Raw genomic sequence first — 23,330 nt, 5'->3', positions numbered from 1 at the left:
TATATTTATGAAAAAGCCTTAAATCCTATATGGCTGTGCCTTTCCTCATGGGGTGAGGGATGGCATCAGAGAGATGTTATCTATGGCCTGATCATCGGTGCCCTGTGAACCACCCCGCCCCAGTTCCCACCCCTGGGAAGGACAGGGTGATGGGAAAGGCATCTAAAACCCCATCCCTGATCTGCCAGGTGCAAACTCGTGCACTGTCCCCACGAAAAAAAACCAGCAGGGAAGGACTGAGGGGTGGAGACAGTGTAAGTGTGAAACCCCACTTGGGCATCTGCATTTCTCTGGTGTCACCTTGCATCAGCTGTCACCAAGTCACCACAACCTGGTGGGTGATATTCAGTATACTTATGTATATGGAAAGCCACAGCTGGATTCAAACAAATTTTTCTACAAAAGTAATGGGCTGAGAGCAGAGAACATTAAACCTGAGGGGTTAGTTCACAGTCCTGTTTAAAAAATCATTGTTTTTCTCAATATCAGTCAAAAAATGCCTTCAGTATTAGAAATGGTGCTGGATTATGCAGGCAACCAAGCTCAGCCCTGGCCAACAAATCTACAGAGTGAAGACACAGATTGAAAACTACAAAGGGCTTTTGAAAAGGAGCCAGATTGAAAGGTGGATTGAAATTCCCTTTTGACCCTACACTCATCACACACCTTCTAATCCCTTTGGAGCATCAAGTGCCTCAGCCCTGGGAGGTGGCGAATGGTAGCTCATCCTCTGGGCACATCAGCACTCGATGGAGGTACAGCACTGGCCCTGCCACAGCCAACACCCAGCACAGAGAAACAGCTTATACCAGCAAAAAAAAGTTGTTTTGCTGGTAGGAATTAAACAACTTTGCTGAACAGATTATATTATGACAACAAAAGGGCCTTTTGATGGTAGGACTGAACTCACAGTAAGGATTTTACTGTTGTAATTATACTATTGCCATGCCAGCAAAACTTTTTAAGCAGAGACTGACTCCCTGCATTTCTATCTTTTTAGTTCTAGTGAGGAAGAAGTTATGAAATGGTTTGGTACCTGTCATGGGGAAATGTCTTAGCCCCCTAGAAAGCAATTCATCTTGCAATGGAGAAGGCTCCTGAGGGCAATTTCCCAAAGGAACCACAGTGATACAGCAGCTCTGGGGACTTGAAGTTGTGGTCCAAGGAGTTTGCAGGTGTGCTCAGCTTGCAAATATTTTTATTTTTTATTAAGACTTTGGTTGGTGTTCTGTTTTGTTTTGTTTTAAGAGTACCTCTTTTGAAATGTTTGCGTCTACTGTGTTTATAAATCTGGGGGGATGAGGGGTGGAGGATATTAATTCTAGGGAAGAGATTCTGCAGTGATGAAATGGTATGCATATGCAGATCAAATCAAATTGTAATCCTTTGGGAAAATCTGACATTTAAGTGCTCCCTATTCTGGATGTGCCAATTCAATAGCATATATGCTTTTTATATATAATGTAATGCAAGAATAAGAAACTTAAGACACATTTAAAGAGGGAAGAAAAGGGTGGAGCTAGTTGGCAACAGCTCTAATCCCTTTGAAGGCTCCGGCATGTGCTGAGTCAGGCACTCCCTCCCTGTGTTTTAGTTTACAATCAGCCACTGAGTCACAGCAAGTTCCTGACTTCCCTGTTGGAACTACACTGTCATGAACTACAGTTGCATATTTTTAGGGATTGGATCCTTTTATTTAATCTCTCTGTTTTTGTTGCTGTTGCTCAACTAAAAATAAACAAATACTGAATAAATAAATTAAAAGAAAACAAAAATAAAGGAGTTCTGAGCTCTCAGCCCTGAGTACAGCTGCAAGAGACTTGTTCTCATAAATGCTGTCCTTGAGCCACAGAACACACTTCATTCTTCATGAGGTCCTTGGAGTCGGAGGAGCATTTTGCAGAGCAGCCACGGGATCCCCACATGAAGCATCTGGAGGTAGGATTGCATTAGCAGAGCTCTCTGCCCTGCTGGATAGACCTTGCTCCCCAGCAGCAGACTAATTAGCCAGGGTGGAGCCCATTCTGATATAAATCCGTGCTGGCCTGGATGTCTTTCTACAGTGCTTCCCAGTGCCACGCAGACACGGGGATGTGGCCTGGAGCCAGTCACTAATCCTGCCTTATTTCCTCATCCAAAAATTGAAGATGCAGTCTGCCTGCCAGCAGAAACTCCCATTGTGAAACTGAGTTTGCTGATATTTGCAAAGCATTTAAAGGTGTGTCTTAGTGGGAAAAAGTGTCCGAATCCCAGGTAGGTCATAGGGGTAAACCCATTTCTGATTTTAGCAGACAAAACAGCAATGAGCAGAGTTTCACATGCACCAAGTTGAGCTAGGATTCCTCTTTAATCAAGTTAAGTCAGGTTTAATTCATGCCCCTGCCAATTATTTAAATCCCATCTACCCACAAAAGCCTGCAACTCTGCTGTGGTGGAGCTGTTGACTCACGCTGTCTCTCAAACAGGGGGTTACAATGCACTGACCTGCACTCATCACCAGCTTGGATAAGGAGTAGCTCCATGGGAATGTGTCAGTGTATCCTCTGGCACATCTCTGTGCTGCCGTGGCACATGCCAAGCCCACAGAGAGATCCCAGAGAATTTTCCTGGGAAGAATTAACATGGTGAGTCGGGCAGAAACTTCTCCAGCCTTCAGTGGACGTGCCACTAGAAACCTCAGGAGAGCGTGGCAGGGAAAGCCACTGAAGCACCTGGGTTACCCAAGAGGCATCATGACAACCCTTAGGCTTGTCCAGTGCAAGGAGATTAGCTCTAGGCAGCTCTACCTCAAAATATGCTCTGCATTAACCCATGCCAGGGAACTGAAACCACGACCCTGTCTCTGTGCTTCGTGAGAACATTAGAGGGGAAATACTGAGAAAATGCAACGTGACTGTTCATGGAAGAATGATTTCTGTCTTTTCTTCAAAATGTTTCTTGAGTTTAATAGAAGCATCAACAAACTTAGCTATTAAGATCTCCTTTGCTCATCAGCAGTGTTTCTATCTCTAGGCGGAACTTGATATCTGCTTAACAGTGCAGAGCAAATTTATAGGACAGCTTAAGGTAGGAAATAATGAATTCCACTTCAGCAACTGATAGCACATAATTGTGTGCAGCTACAGTTTGTCACACTGAAATGCATGATAATATGTAAGCTCTGGGGTCCAGTTCTTATTTGCCTCTTATTGTTTAAATAAATAGAAAGTTTAGAAATATTAGAAAATTGAAAGAAGTTCCATTAATTAAGCCGCTTCCAGTTCAGTGAGATTGTCCATTGCTTTTTAAAATGTACTCTTAACCTGTATTTTTTAAAAAGTAATTTTGTGTGCTTCTTTCCCATTTTTCTCCCATGTTCTTTCTGTATTTTTCTTTTATTTCCATGTACATTACATGAAAAGCATCCATTTCTTTCATCACATTATTTTCTACAACTTTTCAACATTTCTTTGGCTTTGGAAACATTACAGAATGTCAAAAGAAAATGGAAAATATGCATGTCTAAAAATCTTGAAATTTTAAACTTCTAAGTAATGGCTTTAAATGGTAGAAAAGCTTAAAGGAAGAGAGTGAAATTTATAAAAGCTGATATTTTACCACCAGTTTTATATTTCAATTATAATCCCTCAAATATTAAAAAGCACAGCATTTCATTTAAGGTTTTGAAGTATAAAAACACATATTTTCATTAAAAAAAAAAAAACCTGAAGAAAATAATTGAATTTAGTCTGAAAACAGTGACTTTTATTGCTGAGGGCATGGAAATTAAAAGCACTCATGTTTACCGAGGAGCTGACTGTAAGGGGACAAGGTCATAATTTACACGTAATTACTGGTTTGCACTATCGTTTAACCACTACTGAGATGAATATGTTTTCTTCCTTCCCTCTTCCTGTGCAGAAGTAGGGTTCAGCACACTTCTTATGCATTAGATGTTCTTGTGCAAATCACTGCTTTCTGTGGCTTGTGATTCAATAGCAAACACTGCTGTCACAAACAAGGTCTGCATCTAGAGATAGCTCTGTATTTTTTGATAATATTTTCAGTCAGTAAGAATGTGCCATCAGCACATAATTACAGACATGCATGCTATGACAAACAAACATGAAAATATGGTTGACTACAGTAAACCAGCAATATTTTAAATATGGGGTGTGTCTGCCTTTGTATAGTACATACAGTCACACCAGACTCCTTTGCATCAATTCACACAGAAAATATCCAGCCAAGTACTCTGGGTGAGCCTATAAATAATACTGTATCCCAAGGCTGAGAAATATATACTCTTGGATAACTTTTGAGGAATTGGATTTTCAGAGCTGGCTGAGGTTTTGCTTGCTTTGTTAGTTCCCACTTTGAAAACACAGAGTGTCCAGGAAGAGGTGAGCATCCACACTGGGAACCAGTCCTCAGCTGAGGAAGACATCACGTGCCAAGAAACAGAGGGGCTCAAACTCACTGCACACATTAGTAGTTTAACCTTTATATCAAAGCTATTTTAAAAATAACAAGATTTTTTTTCAGCATTTGATGGTGGCATACCAGACACTCCAGCTAGAATAAAGCCATATGCACTGATATCAGTATTTGTGAGCCCAGGGGACAGCTACTTCCAGCCACCTATTCAGTGCCAGCATCTCCTTCCACAGCCATAACTCACCTTATCCATGATGGTCTGTTGACATATATTTCATGTATGACCCATTGTGCTGCAACTAGCTTGAAAAAATGATAACAGAATGGTTGCTCCCTTGTTGATATCTTCAACCTTTGTGCCAAACTCTTGCTTTTAAGGAAAGTCCAAGGTTTGAAATGGACATGGGTTCTTGGGACTGTACCTGCTCCTCCTTGGCAGTCTGTCCTAATATGACACCCAAAGCCTGAGCTTCACATTCTCAGCCAGCTACACCTCAAAATTCACAGTAAAGGTAGTTTTCCTGGTCTACCCAATCTTCTTGGCTCAACAGTCAAGATTTTAATCACTCCTCCAACTTGCATTTACACTGAATTTCTAGAGACAGATGAGTTTGAAGCTGGGACAAAATAAATTTCCAATTTCTCCACAAGACAGAACACTATTCTCTCCCTGGCTCTGAGAAGCTGATTGTGGGTGAGCTGGTGCAACACTCCCATTCTTCTCCAGCTGCCTGTGACAAGGGCAGAGTACTGTGGGGGCTATTCACACAGTGCACTCCAGAGCATCTCCCTGCCCACAGGCTGAGATAGGAGGGTGGGTGACTATTCACAGAATCATAGAGTTATTGAGGTTGAAAAGAACCTCGAGTGCAACTGTTAACCCAGCACTGTCAGGTCCTGCATTAAACCGTGTCCCTGAGCACCACAGCTGCATCTCTGTCCCACACCTCCAGGGATGGTAACTCCACCACTTCCCTGGGCTGTTCCAGGTTGTTGCTTGACAACCCTTTCAGTGAAGACATTTTCCCAGATATCTAATCAGATGTTCCTGTTGTTCAGCTTGAGGACCTATCATGTTTTACCCAAGAGGAGAAGTCAAGCCCCTACCTCTCTACAGCCTCCTCTCAGGTAGTTGGATAGAGCAATAAAGTCCTTTTCCTGAGGTTAAACAACCCCAGCTCAGCCTCAGCTGCTCCTCATAGGAATGGTGCTCCAGACCCTTCACCAGCTCCAGTGCCTTTCTCTGGAATCACTCCAGCACTGCAGTGTCTGAGTAGGTCCCCTTGTCATAGAAGGAGATCAGGCTGGTCCAGCAAGGCCTGCCTTTCATTAACACATCCTGTCTGGGCCTGATCCCCGGCTGTCAAGATCCTTGACACAGAAAGGCATAAGGAAAGGTATGTGCAATCTTAATTCAACCCTCTTCTAATCTTTAATTACGAAATCACATACTGTATTTTCCATGGGACCCTGCCTCATTCAGTTCACAGAATAGCTGGTGTTCACGTAATGAGCAACTATTCAATATTTTATTTTCTTCTCACTCAGTATGTTGCCCTAGGCATGATTTACTAGATGTAATTCAAACCTAGCTGTGCAGCCAAAATTATTAATTTCAGCGCAGCTTTTTTTACTTTGGTACTCATCCTCACAGCACTCCTGAGTGCTACACAAACAGTAAATAGTATATTTTCATAATACCACAGTGAGGGGGTTTTCATAATTCCCCAGTGTGATTAAATGGGGAGGAGGTGTGGAATTATCCTCCGTGTTTCACAGGTGCATAGAAAAGGCAGAGAAATACAGAGAAATTACAGTCCTAAGAATTGAAAATTTGTAACACTCTCTTGACAATTTGAGTCCTGACTTTTGAAAATTCTTAATATAATTCCAGTTGAGTCAACCTGTATCCACCAGTGTTCAGAGAGGGAGGAGACCTTCTAAGCCATAGACTGGTTCCCTCCTATCACAGGCAGCTTATTAAAAATTTTCTCAAATTGGAATGAATAGGAATTGGGTTTCTTGAATTCCAATTAAAAAGCTGAGAAGGCACTCCTCTGATAGTTAGAAACCCTTTTCTTATTTTCAGCCTAAATTTATTCATAGCCAGATTGCACTCATTTGTTCTTGGGCCAACATTGTCCTTCACCTTAAATAGTTCTTCTCCCTCTCTGGCATTTGCCTCTGCTGATAAATTTAGAGTGAGCAATCACATCTTTTTCTCTCTCAGCATTTGTCTTGAGGAGTTAAATGAGCTACACTCCCTAAGCTGTCTCTCTCAAATTAAGCTGCCAGGTCCCCTGTTCATCCAAGGGATTGCTGTCCATAGCTGCTTCAGCTTGCACTTATCTGCTCCAGGCATGGCTGACCAGGCTTGCAGGCAGCACCAGCCCCGCCTGTCTTCACCAGGAGGAGGGTCAAGAGGCAAAAGGGTAACTTCTGGTTCCCAGATGAGTTAAAAGTATTTGTCTAGCTGCCCTGGAAATGATGTGTCTCAGAATCAGCCTGGGATTTCCACAGCTGCAGCACAGCAGTAGCACCCCAATAACTGAAGTCTACCAGCACATCTCAATTGTGCTCCTTTTCACTTTCCAACAGGTTTCAGCAGTGGTTGAAAAAATGCATGCATTTTGTACCACTGAATTTCATCTTGCTGTTCTCCTCCCAGCCCTCTGGATCATCACTGCATACCTCTGCTCCAGTACCCCAGGCCCAGCCTGGCTGGTGATGCTGCCCATGAAATGTCAGTGTCTGACTCCACTGGCAGACTAGTGAACATGTACATACAGGTGTATACGAAGTTGCTTTTTCAATGTGTCTGCTCCTGAGTTCAATTTTAAAGAACTCATCAGAAGAAAAAACCAAAACAGAGAAGCTATGAGAAAACCACACAGGTCAGCTATGAAAACTCAGAGTATTAAACAAAGTGATTTGATACCTTTTGAAAAATTCCTGTACTCAGTGGCTGTCAAATGTTGGTCACCTATTTGACATGAAATAAATGATATTTTGATTTTTGAGAAGATTACACTCCATTAAATGTAAGACTGCTTTAGTTATGATATATATGCACCTTTTGGGGTTTCATGTGTTTTTCTTCAAGGTGTGAATTGATGTATGCAAGGCCATTTGTAGTCATTTTTTTCAGGCAAACATCTATCTTAGAATCACATACTAAAATACCTGGTAAATAATGACCAGACAAATTGAACACAACTGGAGAAACATAACACAAATTTGACAGCAAAAGAGAATGTCTAAGCAAGAAATCCAAGGAGAATAAAAGTAAAGTAGTAAGCGTGTGACACCACAACTTAGCTGAAATAAATCACTTCCAGTTGCACAGACTGCTTGTTTTTCTGGCTGAAAAATCTGAATATTTCAGGCAGAATACAGCAAGGAGGATGCTCCCTACCCACCAGTCCACAACCCAAACCTGGGGGAGAGGCCACAGCAGGTGATGGTGGAACTCACTGAGCAGCTGAGTACAGAAGATTGACAATCGTGAGACCATGTCAGACTTTGTGTCACCATCCTCTCCACAGATATTAGCCCTGGATAAACTGAGGGGACCCAGAGGCACGTACTGTCAGATTTAGGCCACTTTATGGATGATCTTGGGTGTATATTGCCTGCAAAATGCTCCAGAGACTTGTGTAAGCAAGAAAAACCTTCCAAGCCAACAAATTATGGTGATTTCAGGATAACTTAGATAACCTCTAAGGTGTAGGAAGGATCAGATTTGAGCTGGAATGATCCAACAAGGCAGTGAATAAACACTATGCCTCTCTGACCTCAGGAAGGCTCAGCCCAGATATATGGAAAAAGTTGCCAAATACCCTTTGGAGAGTCATAACCTAAATTCATGGAGACATAAAACAAGGAAGAGATAATACATGAAGGGAGCATTGTCACATGTACTTCGGAAAAGAGAGAAGACTTTCTAGCATGCAGGGGAAGAAAAGCAACAGCCATAAGAGAGGCTTGGGCAGAGCAGAAGGCAGGTACAAGCATGTAGGCATGGATGAGAGAAGTGCAGGAAGGAGCAATGTTCCTGCAGGCACTGCAGGCAGGAGGAGGCAAGACATGCACTGGAGCAGGGTATTGGAGAAGGGGGACCCTCTGCTTATGGCTCCTGCACTGCTCCCTGAGAGTAGCCCAGTCCTCATTTCCCAGTGGAGTTAATTGTGGTGTCTCTGTGAACACAAACTGAGTATAGCTCTTTTAAAGCAGACATTTCACCTGCACCAGCCCCACTAGCTCGGGTTTTCTAAACTGCTGCTGCTGGGCAGACAAGGTCTGGGGAGGTAAGGAGGGAAAACATTTGGTCCTGTATTATTTCAGTATGCCTGACAGGAGTGTATTTAGTCTCTTCCCAATGAATAACACCTATTTTGGGGACAGAAAAAACCCCAACTGTCTGACAAAGCCACACTTCCTATGCCCCTTATTCTTCCTCCAGAAGTATCTTCAGCTGTGAGTACGTATATATACTCTAATGACAGTCAGCTGTCACGTCTGTAAACATACATTTACCTCCCATTAAGGGTTATTTGCCCCTTTTTCTGACCTTTCACCAGCTTTCCATACCCTGACCATGTGGCACAGATGGTATAATCCTGTCAGGCTAAGGCAGGTGACAGTGCTGCTCAGTGTTTAGTAATCAGTGACTGTAATTAGCCAGACTGGACGCAGGCTCAGATAATAGGGCAGTCAAACAGCTGCCAGTCATGAGGCTTTTCCTGTGGACTGCAGGGGATGGAAGAGAGGATGATATAAAGAGGCCATGCATTTTTTCCAATATGCTTTATATAGAACCAGTGATAATGTTATATATGGTGTTTTCATTCAAAAAATTCCTTCCAGAGTGACCAATAAAGTGTGTTTCATATCACAAGGAGCTTTTAGTTGGTTTTAAATCTGACTGAGGTGTCTGGAGAGTGTTTAGCGGCACCAGAGCTTTTTCCTATTTGGAGGCTGTCTTGCCATGTTTTCCTTACACAGATAAGTTCACACACACAAAACGTGGATGGATGAAGTGCTCTGGGTTCCTGACCCTTAGAGCAACTCCTTTAACACAGGAAAGTGCTGTCACCAAGGTACTACTTGTTTGCATTCAGAGATCAGCATTTAGACAAAATTAAAGTCAGTTGTAGTGACAATAAAGAAAAAAAATTAAAGAGATATTATTAAAAATATGGAAGGTGTTGAAACTTTTTACTGGTTTTAGTTCTTTTTAGAGATCTCAGACTGATCTTGTGTTACACTACACATTTCAATGATACATAGGCTGCACATGCTGTATTTAAGAGAAGCAAGCAGTGTGCTGAACCAACCATATTTTCATGTGAGAGATGATTCACTGTCTCCTGGATGGTAGAAAATTCTCTGTCCTAAGCAGATGCTCATGCTTGCAGTCTGTGAGGGTGAAAGAGGTTTTATTACCAAAGAGGCAACCAGTCATCTCTTGCAGAGGAAAGACTAGCATTCATTGCCTAGGAGGGCATTTTTTTCCCAACTTCAATATTTATTTCGTATTTTTAAACACGTGCCTATTATTGCAAAGACACTAATAATGAAATATATTTAATTTTAAAAATGCACACATCACAATTAATCAACTTCTCTTCATCCTTTATTGCATATATTCCAACAGCTTTTTTCCCCTATTCCCCTCCAAAATTGCGCTATTTATCTATATGGAACAGATACCTTAATCTTTGGGGGGAAAAGCAGAGAATTTCAATTTCCATGCATTTATGAGAAGACATTCTAAAATAGGCCAGTGAAAGAGATATTGCATCTATAAATAAATTATTCCGAGGCGGGCAGTGGGATGGGGTTACACATGGCCATTGTGCGGGGAGGCTGCAAAGCCTGACCCGGGAGTGCAGCTGTTGTCTTTGTGCCGGGCACTCTGCCTCGCCCATTGTTCCCCTGATTACAGCAGGCACGTCGGGGCCGCGGGGAGGGCAGGCTGCGAGGATGGCTGTGCATGGATAACGCCTGGCACTATCACCCAGGGCAGCCAGAGGCTCTCAGCTGCGGCGCTCTCGGGGTGCGGGGCTCGGGAGCGTGTGTGCGCTCCCCGCCTCCCCTCCCTGAATCAGCAATTTCAGGAGATGCGAATGTGTTCACCTCCTGCGTGTGCCAGCTGGATCTTACCCAGACACACACACCGGATTGTGTCAACAGATGGTGTAAAAGGGGACAAAAAGGACAGTATTTCCAAACTGAATATGTAATATCAAACAGGTGTGGAGGTAAGGAGATGGTAATGAACAAGAAACGGCGAGCTGCAGGAAGGGTGTGTTGCTAGCAGCAGAGACGTGGGGAAGGAACGCGTTGCTCTTACCATACTTGACTCAACAGAAGGGGAAAACGGCCATGATCTCTCTGCCACTGCCATTGTCCCCACTGCCACCTCAGCTGCTGCATGGCCTGGCCCCAGGAAGACGGCAGGGGTGAGGTCCCTGCTGCCCTTTCATCCCCCCACATCATCTTGTTTCCAGCAGCATCTCTGAAAGCCACACACAAAGGTGCTTGGCCTGACAGCATCCTAAAAGCTGCTCTCACCTTTCTGTCTAGCTGGGGCAGAGGCAGGCCAGGAGGACAGGACACCAACAGCAGAGGTGTTCCCAGCTCCTGTTACCTGCCCGACTGCTCCAAAATGGAGAAATGCCCCAGAACAGAAAAGCCCGAATCAATTGGGCTAATCTAGGATGCTGCTGTCAACACAGATGCACTGGGGACATCTGAGCTGCATCAGCATGAAAGGCATCCGTGCCACAGGAGGTATTGTGTGGCCCATACCTTGCTACAACACTGTGACTGATTCCCATTTCCTTCTGTGGATCTCCTGACACCTGGCATCGCTGCCACTCACTGCACCATGGACCTTTAGGGCTGCACAGCACACCTGGTGTCACGAGCCTGGACATGGACAGGGATACACCTGCCCTGAACCCTTTCAGGAGAAACCTGCCAGGCATGCAGAATGCAACTGGGTTATCCACCCCCAAAAGATGACAAAGCAGCCCTGCTTGGCACCGGCCATAGTGTCCCTCTCTGCCAAACTGCCTGTCCATTTGTATCCCAAGATGTGCCAGAGAAAACACAGGAGGCTTTTTTTCTCCCCACTGTCTCACGGACTGGGGTGCACAACAGCTCACCGTTGCTTTGTAGATTTTCCCCTTCCTAAAATCCAGAGAAAATCCTCCTATTTCTCAGCAGATGCTATCTGGTCACTCTGAACTCCTCCTCAACTGCTGAAAAGAAGTATTCATCTTAAACCTACTTAATTTTTATATCCCTGTCTAGTTTTTCCATTTATTTCCAATTACTGCAGGTCTCACTATCTGTCAGGAATAGGATCACATGTCTGTCTCACTGTTAAAACTGCTAACAGAGACCAGGAATAAGGGATTTCTGACACCAAAGTCATGGCTACCCATGACAAGCAGGGGTAGAAACTAAGATGCCTGTTACTGTGGGACTGGGAAGGAGTCACTTGATGCTGCTTTGACACTTCAGTTGCTATCAGAGAGGTCCCTCCAACAACACAACCTGAAAACAAGTTTACAAAGTAGCCATACATTAACTTGTATATTCCTACATTCTTTCTTTTGCTTACCCTGAAGTTATAGTGCACTGTACACAAATTCACCTTACTGATATTCATGTGTTTTACTTGCAATCTGGTACACACCTGTCATACATACATGAGCTTCCTGCTCTCATCCCTTTCAAATTGTTCTCCTCAGAACTGTGTTCAACCAAAACTGAACATTACTATTTCCCCATCCTCTGTGATCTGTCAGCTGCTTTCAACACAATTAGCTTCCTTGCTCATCATGCAGTCCTGCCCTCATTTACCTGCCTTGGTCATTTCCTCTTTCCTCTTCCCTAAGTGGGTCAGTGAGAGGATCTTCCTGATTCCTCCTCTGGTTTTCCATGGAGGTTCCTGCAGGTCCTCACCATGGCCCCACTCTCTTTTCCAGATTCACAAAAGCAGCCTCTACCACAGGCACATATTTCAATCAGCTTTCTCCCAACTGACCCTTGTTTAACATCTCACTGTAATTCAGTAAATCAATCAAATTTAAGTTACTGGAGAACCCACCTTAATCCTCTTTTCTTTTGATGTGGCTCCAAAAGATGTAAGAAGATACTAATATACACAGGCTGACACCCACTACACTGATCAATACTGTATCAGTCTTAACTTGTATTCTCTCACACACCCCTCTCTTGTCTGACATGTGAAGGTCTCTGTTTGCACATCACAGCTGGGGCCTCTGTCCCCCATTGTCTTAATTATGGACTCAATGTGCTGCAGATATATAAATCATGGAAACTTAATCAGGCTTATTGCATCCTTCAGCTGGCAGCACAGACTGAAATGAAAGCTCTGGTGAAATAAAGGCTATTCCAAATGAGAGGGAATGCTACATTATGCTCTTGAGAATTTTCCCAAGATATAGCATCTCTGGGGACCCTCTTCCCCCCCACACACAGGTGCAAGCCCCAGCTCATGCTGAGTGATTTAAATAAAAGTTACAGTCAACATATAAGACACAGGACCCAGGCTGACAAGCTGCCAGTGGTTTGTTACCACAGAAGATGGGAAGGGAGGAAGGAACATGAGATGGTCCTGGGGATGATCACAATGTCTTTCAGAGGTAAAAAAACATGCCAGGGTGAGAACGTGGAGCAGGTGAGCACTGGCAGGTGCATGGAGAAAGTAGGATAGGTTTCTGTCCTGCCCCATTCCCCAAGTCCCTTCCTTTACAGGCTGCTGGGATTCCTGGCTCCTTACCAGTCCTCACCATGGAGCTGCTTTTCACATCCTTTGCTCACCCACTCCTTGCTGGTGGCACAAAGATGGGAGTCGTGGAGTATCTCTGTATTCAGACCCACCTCAATGAGAGACCAAGCATGAAACAGCAACCTGCTACCTCCACAGCCAGATCTACCAGTCAGGGCACAATAAGTGCTACCACTGAAGTATTTAAGCAGATATGTGGGACAACTTGTTAGGCCATTTCCATTTGCTTAATCAGATCCTGTAATAGGCATTAAATTGTAACATCTCCTTCCACTGATGTGAACCTGACTTACTGACAGGCTATTCCCAAATAGGGAATTGACACTGGTAAAGTGAACCCACTCAGCATGGGGTACAGCTAGAGGAAAACCAAACACATATCCAAATTGTGATGGAAAAAAAATCTCATCTTGATAGGAGAATTTGGGTGAAGTGTGATACACATTTGCTGTCCAAGGGACAGAGAACACTAAAGTTTTTCATCACTGTGCATTGCCAGAGCCTGCATGATTAGCACCTATTGAAATCAATTAGTTTAATCACAGTTTAATATCCTCCAGGTCTGGATGGTTTTGTAAGACAAGCCCCAAAACCTTGCCTCTACTGGGAAAATTACCCATTACTGACATTGGCTACACCCTAACAGATGCAGATGAATAAGTAAATATATCAAGCTGCTGAGGTAGACTAGGACAAACAGCATTCGGCACTGCTTAGTAACCACTCGGTGTTACTCATCTGCCAATGTGTTAACTGCTGTTTAACTTGTTATGTCCTGATTGACACTTGGAGCCAAGAAGTGTTCAGTCTTTGTTCCTTTGGTGAGCAAGGTATGAAGCCTGAGGATCCGTGGTTTTCAAAATAGCATTTAAAAAACAAAGATGAAAGAATAATTATAACACAGCAGAGTATAAAATTGATGCTGGAATATTATTTTCACTTCAAAATGCTCCTATGAGCATTGCTGTATGGGATGGAATATAACACAGACTCTAGCCAGTATTAATAAGTAAGGATGAAAACAGATATTGTGCAAAAATTTGGGGGATAAAAAAAAGCAGAATTAAGTACTAAATCAGACCAGCAGAACTGTCAAATGTGTTAGACTATATTCACAGGCACTCATGTGTGACATGCAGGCACAAAACATAAACATTTGTTTAGTTTGAGTAATTTTGCTTTTTAGAGCAAAAGGCGTTTTTTTTTTTTTTCTTTTTTTTTTTAGGAGGAGGGCTTTTATCTACAGTCTGGAATTTTAAAAGTCTTATATCCTGCAAGGACTATTTGAAGCAGTTCCAGAAGAACTGCTTTTCATTAGCAAGTGCTGACTCAATGATCTGTAGAAATGTATTGAGTTCATCAAAAAAATTAAAGAAAGTTGTTTGGTTTTACTTCTAAAAGGTTACATAATTTCAGTTGAACCTCATCACTTAAATCACTATATACTATGTTTCAAATATGTTATCACTTGAAAGTAGAAATAATAAAGACAAATCAAACTGGTTTGATTTCATTGAAGTCTTTGATAAAGAGTTCTTTTGATGACTTCAAGTAAAGCAGTTCCCAAATGTCATTTCTCAGTAAATTTTGAAATTTCAAGGTTTTGTTTAATTCTGAGAAAAAGCTAAAGTTAAGTGATAGCCTTTCTTAAGGAACATAAATGTTGAATTTAGGCAAATGCTGATATAACTGTGCCCAGCAGCCCAGAGGTTTATTCAAGTGAGCAAGTCTTTATGCAGTTATATGTGATATAAGCTTGAACACGTGTGATCTAAGTTTGGACATAAAGTCTAGAGGGCTGCCAGGACAGGGCAGTTTTTCAAATTGCTCTAATATAAACCAGAATCACAGTTATTGCTTTTCTGCAAAATAAGAGAGTCTATACTTTTACGTTTTTCCATTCTTGCTCTTGTCAGTTGGGTAAAAGGGGCTAAAAAGACACTAAAAAGGCACTCTGGTTATATGTACAATGATAAATAGCATGCTCAGGCACATTAACTGGCCTCAAGGCTCTGCTGTATGGCTGTGTTCCATGCTCTTGGCCTTTCTCACCCACCTAAAGATGATGGTGTGAGAAACAAGCATCAATCTGCATCAGCCTTATCAGATGGCAAGCAAAAGGTAGCATTTGTTTACATTTCATAGCAAGTCACCGTGGTGTAGACATTACTCTTTATGCACTCTTTCAAAGCCCATGATTATCAAGTTAGGAGCAGGGAGTAAAACCACGTCCACTCACCACAGGCTACAAGACAGTTTCAAGCCAGCAGTTATCTATTTCAGAGAGGTTTATTCATGTCATTTTCTTGCCCATGCCCCCAGTCCATTTTCTGTTCAGCCAGCCTGCAGTAACAGTCCTGAGAAGCACAGATTCTTCCTTTCATCCTGTGCTCATCCTGTGTTCGTCCTGAGTTCTTTACATTTCGTTCATATCAAGCATCGACATCTGAATACATAAGCTTATCCTACAGACACAAACTCTTCAGATTCAAGAAGTACCATCTGCTCTCAGTAAAACTACCTAATCAGCCCATCTCCTCCACTGATAAATAATTCTGGTGCTGCTACACATCACAGGAATGGTCCTACTCAGACCAAAGGTCTACCTGGCCCAGGAGGCAGTCTCTGACAGTAATCAACAGCAGATGCCAACGGAAGGGTGTGAAAACACACAAGGGTGGCTTTCCCAGAAGATGTGTTTGGGATCTCCTGTGCCAGTCCTTGTGTTTAGTTTCTCACAATGGGATCTTCTTCCATGGATTATTTTTGTGTCATTTTTCTGCCTCTGCTATCTCACAGCACACATAATACACACCAATAGATTGCACACTAAAGTATGCACTGCATAAGGAAAAACATGAGGCAGCTTTGAACTGCTTTGAAATGCTGGGCTCATAGACACCTAGATCTTGATAGAAAGAAAATTATGGAAAGAGGCCAGGAACCATTAGTATCCATATTATTTTCTTAAAAACTTAGAAGACCCATAAGTCACTCTTCATGTGAAGGCATTTCTATACTTTTCTTGTTTCCTTTCTCTGAACTTTTCCCTGTTCTCCACTACATTTTTTAAGAAGAGGGGACACGAACTCTGTAGGGATTTATGCAGTTTCTTTTGTTCTCTATCTCTTTTCTAATAATTCCTAACATTCAATTTACATTTTTATAGCTGCTGAGCATTAAATTGGTGGTTTCATAAGAACTATTCATTAAAATTCTGAGATCTCATTCCTAAGTGGTAACGTTCAATTCAGAGGCCATCACTCTACAAGGAGAGCTAAGATTGCTTTTTTTATGGGTATCACTTATATTTATCTATATTGAAGTGGTGATACCAAAATTTACAACACAGTCAAAACTTCAGTTTCTGAAATAAAATAAATATTTTCAAAATTATAAAAACTGGCTCTTATTAAGAAATATTCATTTGAATCTATGTCACTGAAGAATTTTCCGATAATGACATTATGACAGTGTAACATTAGGAGACCTCTATGCCTCATTTTATACCACTCTGTTTGAGCAATATCACTGTCTCAACATAGTAATTAGTCACCATGCTATCCTAGATCCACAATTCCTTGAGACAAAGGAATAGAAGAAAATCCCACCATTAACAAAAATCAAGTAAATTTCAAGTTATCATGTGTATAAAAGTTAAAAGTGTGATACAGTTGGATGGTCAAGAATGACAGCAAACAGACTAAAAGAACTTAACTTTTTTTCATTTTTACATCCTTTTAAAACATATTTCATGTTTTGAGAAACACAGTTTTTAACTAGATAACAGAATTATGATAGTGAACAAAGGACACATGTGTAGGTACTGTCAAACAAATTTATTTATGATGGCAATGTGTGATATATTACTGAACTAACCTAGAGTTAATCCAGTTGTTTTGGAGGTTTTTTTAAGAAATATGGAAATGTTGTCAAATTAATCATATCATCAAGATCACACTAGTACTTGAGGATAAAAAGATTTAATACTTTCAGGAAAACACCAAACAGACCACAACAATTTAATAGCAAGGAATGCGGTAGTGAAGAGTCAAATGTTGGAGATTCCTATTTAAGACCTTATGGTGCTATTATCTCATTATCCAAATAAGTGTTCTGCCCCACAGGCTCTCAGCTAGTCTAAGAAGCATTGCTCACAATCTCTCTTCATGGAGCTGTTCCACAATCAGACACCGAGATCCCAATCTGAAGCACTCTGATTTAGAAAAACAAAGCATGAAAACTACAAGCTTTTGGGGAAAAAAACATTTTCTATGTTTCTATATTATGGCATATATCTACAGATATGGACAATTATTTTGTCTCTGTGACTTCTTTGTTGTCTTTTGGATCAGGAACGTAAATACTGTGATTTAAAGGTGCTATTAGAAATTAGTTACCATTCTAAACATACATAGTCTTAACAATTTTAGGGAAAATCTTAGTCTCATTTAAGTATGCACAACTAGCTAAAATGAAGCCCAAAAACAATTGTTGGGTGTTTGTTTTAGAAACTCCTAATTTTCTAAGTCAAGTTCTTTGGAAGTACCAATTTTATTAAAGAACATTCAAAATAATTAATACTTTAAACTTCTCTTGAGAATAAATAAAGTTTGTTTTCTATATCCTCATAAATGGCAAGCATTGTAAGATAACAGATGCACACATCCAGTGTTCACAAAATCTTTTTTTTCATATTTTCCATGACGTGATAAGATCTGGTTTTAAATCATGAGAAAGAAAAGATTCTTTAGATAATTGTTACATGGCATAGCATATAATAAATATAAATCATCTTATTTCCATCCAACATTCACGTATTACATCATCAGCATTGAATAGGATCTTATCCAGTACAAACACGAGAATACATGTTTCATATCTTATTTCTATTAAAAGGCAGATTACCTCTTACCATCCTGTACTCTTCATTTTAATTTTATAAAAGAAACCCTTACTTAATCTTGCTGTCAGTTTAATTATAAAGTGTGAACTGTCACAGTTCTAGTACATGTTGTGGTCCCTGCTCTGATCACTTTGTGATTTGCACTTTTAATAGTGCATCATTGGAGAGGTTTTGGCATGAAGACCATTAAACCATGGCAAAGCATGCGTTCACTCCTTGCTTTGGAACTCAGTGGTCAGTAACTGAGCTTGATAGCCAGACAAATTAGTGAAGGCAAACACCTCCCATGTTTTTCACGCAGTGAGATCTACCTTCTGGACACCTGTCTGTCACCTGAAAGAGGAGACACATGGCTTGCTGTATAGGGGTAAGGAATAAGGATGACACTCCTGTTCATATTTTCAGGCTAAAATCTTATTTTGGTGGGACTTTGCAGGGGTACAATCTCTCATAACTGCCCCACCCCAATAGTCTTGTACGCTTCTGTTTGAACACCAACATGTAGAAATACATTAAATGACTTCTGCAACTACCTTGTTTGCCAGAGATGTCTTTAGCAAGTCAACCTGAAACTTGCTGTTGTAATATTTTCACCAACTGTTTTGTTGCTAGGAGTTTACTTAAACTGGTTAAGTGGGTAAATGTGAGAAACTTCTTAACTTCCATTTCCCCAGCTATCTTATTTGTTCTTAGATGGCTCCTGGTCCACTCAGCCAGCCACTGCCTCTGTGATGGGCTCATAAAGCTCCATCAACACTCAGGCACATATAACATGCAAAATCAGTACAGTTCTTCTCTGATTAGTATGTGCCTCCTGTTCTCCTGTGCCGCTTCAGCTATCCTCCAAATTACAATGCAAGAGTACATTTAAATTCATTAAAAGTGCTCAGCTATTTCCTCTCAGGATGAGAGGTTGTTTTGAGATCAGTTGATGTTTTGAAATTTCCAGTGTTGAGCAGATGCAATAGCCCCATGGATTTTAGATTTTGAATTTTCTGACCCTTCCAAGTAAACTAAGCACCAAAAACTGGGAAGCAGGAGAGGCTTGTATCTGTAAAACCCCAAATATTCATTTCCCCTTTGGATTTTGACAGAAGCTTTAATAATTTTGTATTTTGCCTGAATTGCTTCAGTGTGTATACAGTACAGATGGTCAACAGGTAAAATAAACATCTAGCTTTATTTTCAAGTCCCAGCTTTGTATTCAAGGTGCAAAAGCATGGCTAGGGATAAAGCTGGGATATAATGCCTCAGCTAGAGATACAGCATCCTGCAGCTCTGTAGGTGTAGAAATGATTCTGCTATAACATCCATATGTGATAGTAAATATGAACAGCACTGCTAGCTGGTGGGACAGGTGGGAAGGGTCAGCACTATTGCCTATTCTTCCCATTTCAAAGATCCTAAGGATTTGCATAGTGATATATGCCAAGTGGCAGAAAGAAATGGCTCTGATGAAAGTGAATAATCAGTTTCTCCATAATAAAAATATGTTCATCTTCAGATTTTAGAGAGGGACTTCATAGAGTCACACAGCTGAGATCTAATGTTGAGATACCAACATTATGCCCTCTAAAAAAAACCTTGAACACTCTTCCCTTCTTTCAGGAGATCCTGACCTTACTTGTAGAAGTAAACCTGTGTTTCTGTGAAGTGAAAATTTACTGCATTATTTGTCAGCTTGAAATGACCTACCATAGAGCTGTTGGAGATTTCATGAGTTCCTTGTGTGGCTGTGGGAAGGCTTTACACATGACAGGAAATGACTTGTAAAGCATTTTGACAGAGATTCCAGATTTGTAAGTGTGTCTAAGTTCTATGTGACATTATCTAGAACAGGCAGAAAAGTAAATTACTTTTTTTCTATTATATACACAAGTGTATAACTATGGAATGACAAAATCTATCTTTGCCTTTTGGGATGAAGGAAGAGAATTAATCTTTTACTTGCCATGAGACAGTGTTACAGAGCTGAAGGGCACAGAAGTATTAAATATGTTAGGCAATAATTGCAAGCTAGAAATCATGTTGAAGAAAATGCATACACACATGATTTTCTATTTTAAAACTTACCTTGGTGTATCAGTTACCTAACTGATACAAAGACATAATATCTTTAAATCTACACATAAAAAATGGAGCACTTGGGTTTTATCTATTTGGATTTATGCACAACCCAAATGTAACAATCTGGCGCTCTCTGCACCTGCTCCATAAAAACACAGTTCTTAGAACAAGGTGCCCACAATTCATCATTTCCATATTATATGGCAAAGTTTAAACCAATAAAACAAACCCACAGCATTTTCAAATGGAGTACATATCATGGCTTATCTCCTAGGGTGCATTATAGCAGACAATAATCTAACTTTGTCTGGGCAATTAATTAACTCAAATTATTTTGGGCTTGGTGAAGGAAGTTTAAGCATCAAAACTGTGGCGCTTCTACATATCAAATTAAAAGACCTGTAATTGAACATACTTTTATAGAGAGAGGGAAAAGCAGTTTCTGTAGTCAGCTTTTAGCAAGCCAGGGCAATAGAGATCAAACCAGTGAGTGCCAAAACATAGAGCCATTTTCTACTGAGCAGCAGCAGGGTAGGAGACAGCATCTTGAGAAGCAGTGAGGCCAAAAGCAATCCTGCAATAAGCACCATGGTGCTTTGAGCTTGCCCTCTTTGTTCAAACACAGCAGCTGTGATGGGTGTGGAGGGAAGAAGGGCTGCATGTGTGCAAGGAAATCACTGCAACATCTGTTTCCTTCCCTGAGTTTGATCCCATTTGAAGTTTGGTAAGAGAACTACCATATTGCAATCTCATAGCATTCTATATGTATCAATCACAGGGAAAAAAACTGACAAAAATTAATTTTGAAAATAATTCATCAAGAAAATAAAGGCCATATAGAAGCAGCTTCATGTCACATGTGTGTATTTTTAAAGCCTTTGTTTCAAGTTTACAAGTTTGGTCTTATTCAAACAAAACACTCTCTTACTTTTTTCCAGTCAATACTATTTCTAGATGAGATGAAGCATAAGCAAACAAAAAGTCTGTGGTGGAGTGATTGGCCAGCACAGTCCACACTCCAGGAACATTCCTGCATTTCTCAAAGCTAGGCAGCTCTTGCACAGCAACATCTATGGACAAGGCTCTCTCCTGACTCTGGTGGGACCCAAGGCTCCCTGACAGGCCAATAAACTAACTGTGGTTTTTCATGTCAGCTCTCTCCTTGACCCAGCTACTGGGCAAGATATACCCTGGGCAAGAGACCTTGCATCCCTTCAGCATGCCAGGGGCACTCCTGATCACCTCCTCTGCAAGAGCACCATCATATGCAAACCCTTTGGTTTTTGGATTGCTAGTCCAGCTCCCTACAGAATGACAAATGCTTCAAGTCTTGCTCTGTAAGGAATTTCATGGCATGAGGACCAAGATTGCTAAATTCCCAGAGAAACCGCCATGGTCAACAGTCATACAATGAAGCCTACATGGTAAAATTAAAACTGACTGTGGGGTGAATAGTTTTAAGGATTTCCTGAGAGCCATTCCTGAAAATCTAACAAAAATTAGAAAAGTGCTTAACTCCCTTTTATCGCCAATGTAAAGCATATTTCTTTATTCACATACACATTTGCATATCACACTATATGTCATTATAGGGAACAAATCAGCAAAACAATCCCATATTATTCTAATACGCACGTTTCTTTCTCTGTCAAGTGGATAATTAAAAAAAAAAAAAGACAGATGGGAAGTCATGCTTTGTTTATTACCTTCACGATGAGGTTTTCAGATGCTGTGGTGGTAAACTTATTTTGAATAGCAAGCATTTACTAGATCCTATTATTGTACAATTTCTGTGGGAGATTTCTTGTCACCTTGCAAATTATATGTTTGCTTCTAGAAAGAAAAATTAGCTTTATTCAGAGATCTAAGAAATTTAGATATATGGCAAGCATCATCTAAAACAAAGGTCTAATATCAACCTCCCCAAAAGTAGATTTTATGACTGTTAAATATACATATTGCAAAAGATTAGATTTACTGGTTTGCTTATATTGTGTTAGTCATTTATAACATTTGGTGACTGAACAACATAAACTTATTTTATGGCCCTTTCATCCTTTCTCAAAAGGATTGCAGGCTCCTAGTAAGGCAAATTCAACACAAGGGTTTCTGGGATACAGGCACTGCACATACAAAGGTAGTATTTCTGATGGATAACATTCTTTAAAGGTCTTTTCATGACCCATTAATTTATGAATTACACAGCAGAACAGGCATTGTCAAGGGCTTAATTTCAGTTATATGTTGATCTTCCTCCCTTTAAGCTTTTATCCAAAAAGTCAGTAGGACTAAAAATAACATGTTCCCTTAGACTGATTCTGACAGGTCTTATCATAGAATTACCTGTTTTATTCTTTACTTATCAAAAGGTGGGAAGTTGGGCCCATCCTTATCTATAAATAGAAATACATACAAAAAAGTCAAAATAGAAAAGAATAGTTCTAAGGCTTGCTTCATTCACAGCACAGTTATAAAAAGCAATGCAATTGCCATGGAACAAAATTTACAGTAAGGAATGAAATATGCAAATTAATGCTGCACAAAGATTAAGATAAAAAAACAACTTGATAAAACTTTTTTACAATTTAGTGGAAAACTGACTTCCTGGGAGCCAGATTTCCAGGAAAGCAGTGTACCTCCAATTTGCCAAACCTAATCCAATCCAGGTAAACCAGAAGTTACCACAGACAGGTTATTTAGAGGTTGATGAGGAATCAGTCTCAGGTCTATCTTACTTGAAAAGAACATTTGTGGTTTACTCATGGCTCAAAAAAGATACCAAAAAAGAGACTGATGAGCATAATTATGGAAGTATTCTTACTCCTTAACTGTTTTTCTCCTCAAGGACTGAAGTACAGGTAAATTTCATAAGCCATCATAAATCAATTTTATAGATAATAGCTCAGTGTTTAGAGCTTTTTTTCTCCTCTTTTTCTTACAGCAACAAAAAAACACAACAAAACAAAAAAACCCAACAGCCCTCAAAAATGAAAGGGAGAATCTGCTAGTAAGCTAAAGAAGTTGTGATAAAATTCTGACCTCAGGAGTTTCTGACACCAGGAGCAACTGTAAGCATTGCTGCTAAACAGAATTTGGCCGCGTGCTTGCAGTACA

General features: G+C 40.7%; 1 long non-coding RNA gene across 1 annotated transcript; it reads right to left on the bottom strand.

Moving 5' to 3' along the window:
- Positions 1 to 16,900: 16,900 nt before the first annotated feature.
- Positions 16,901 to 22,611, bottom strand: LOC131578986 (uncharacterized). Its single transcript, XR_009277615.1, has 3 exons — positions 22,560 to 22,611; positions 21,923 to 22,049; positions 16,901 to 17,457 (listed from the first exon to the last, which is right to left on the bottom strand). It is a non-coding gene; the product is annotated as an uncharacterized LOC131578986 (long non-coding RNA).
- Positions 22,612 to 23,330: the final 719 nt, after the last annotated feature.

Source organism: Poecile atricapillus, chromosome 4 (genome assembly GCF_030490865.1).
Source record: "Poecile atricapillus isolate bPoeAtr1 chromosome 4, bPoeAtr1.hap1, whole genome shotgun sequence".
Taxonomy (NCBI): Eukaryota; Metazoa; Chordata; class Aves; order Passeriformes; family Paridae; genus Poecile; species Poecile atricapillus.
This window is presented reverse-complemented; position numbering and strand designations above follow the sequence as displayed.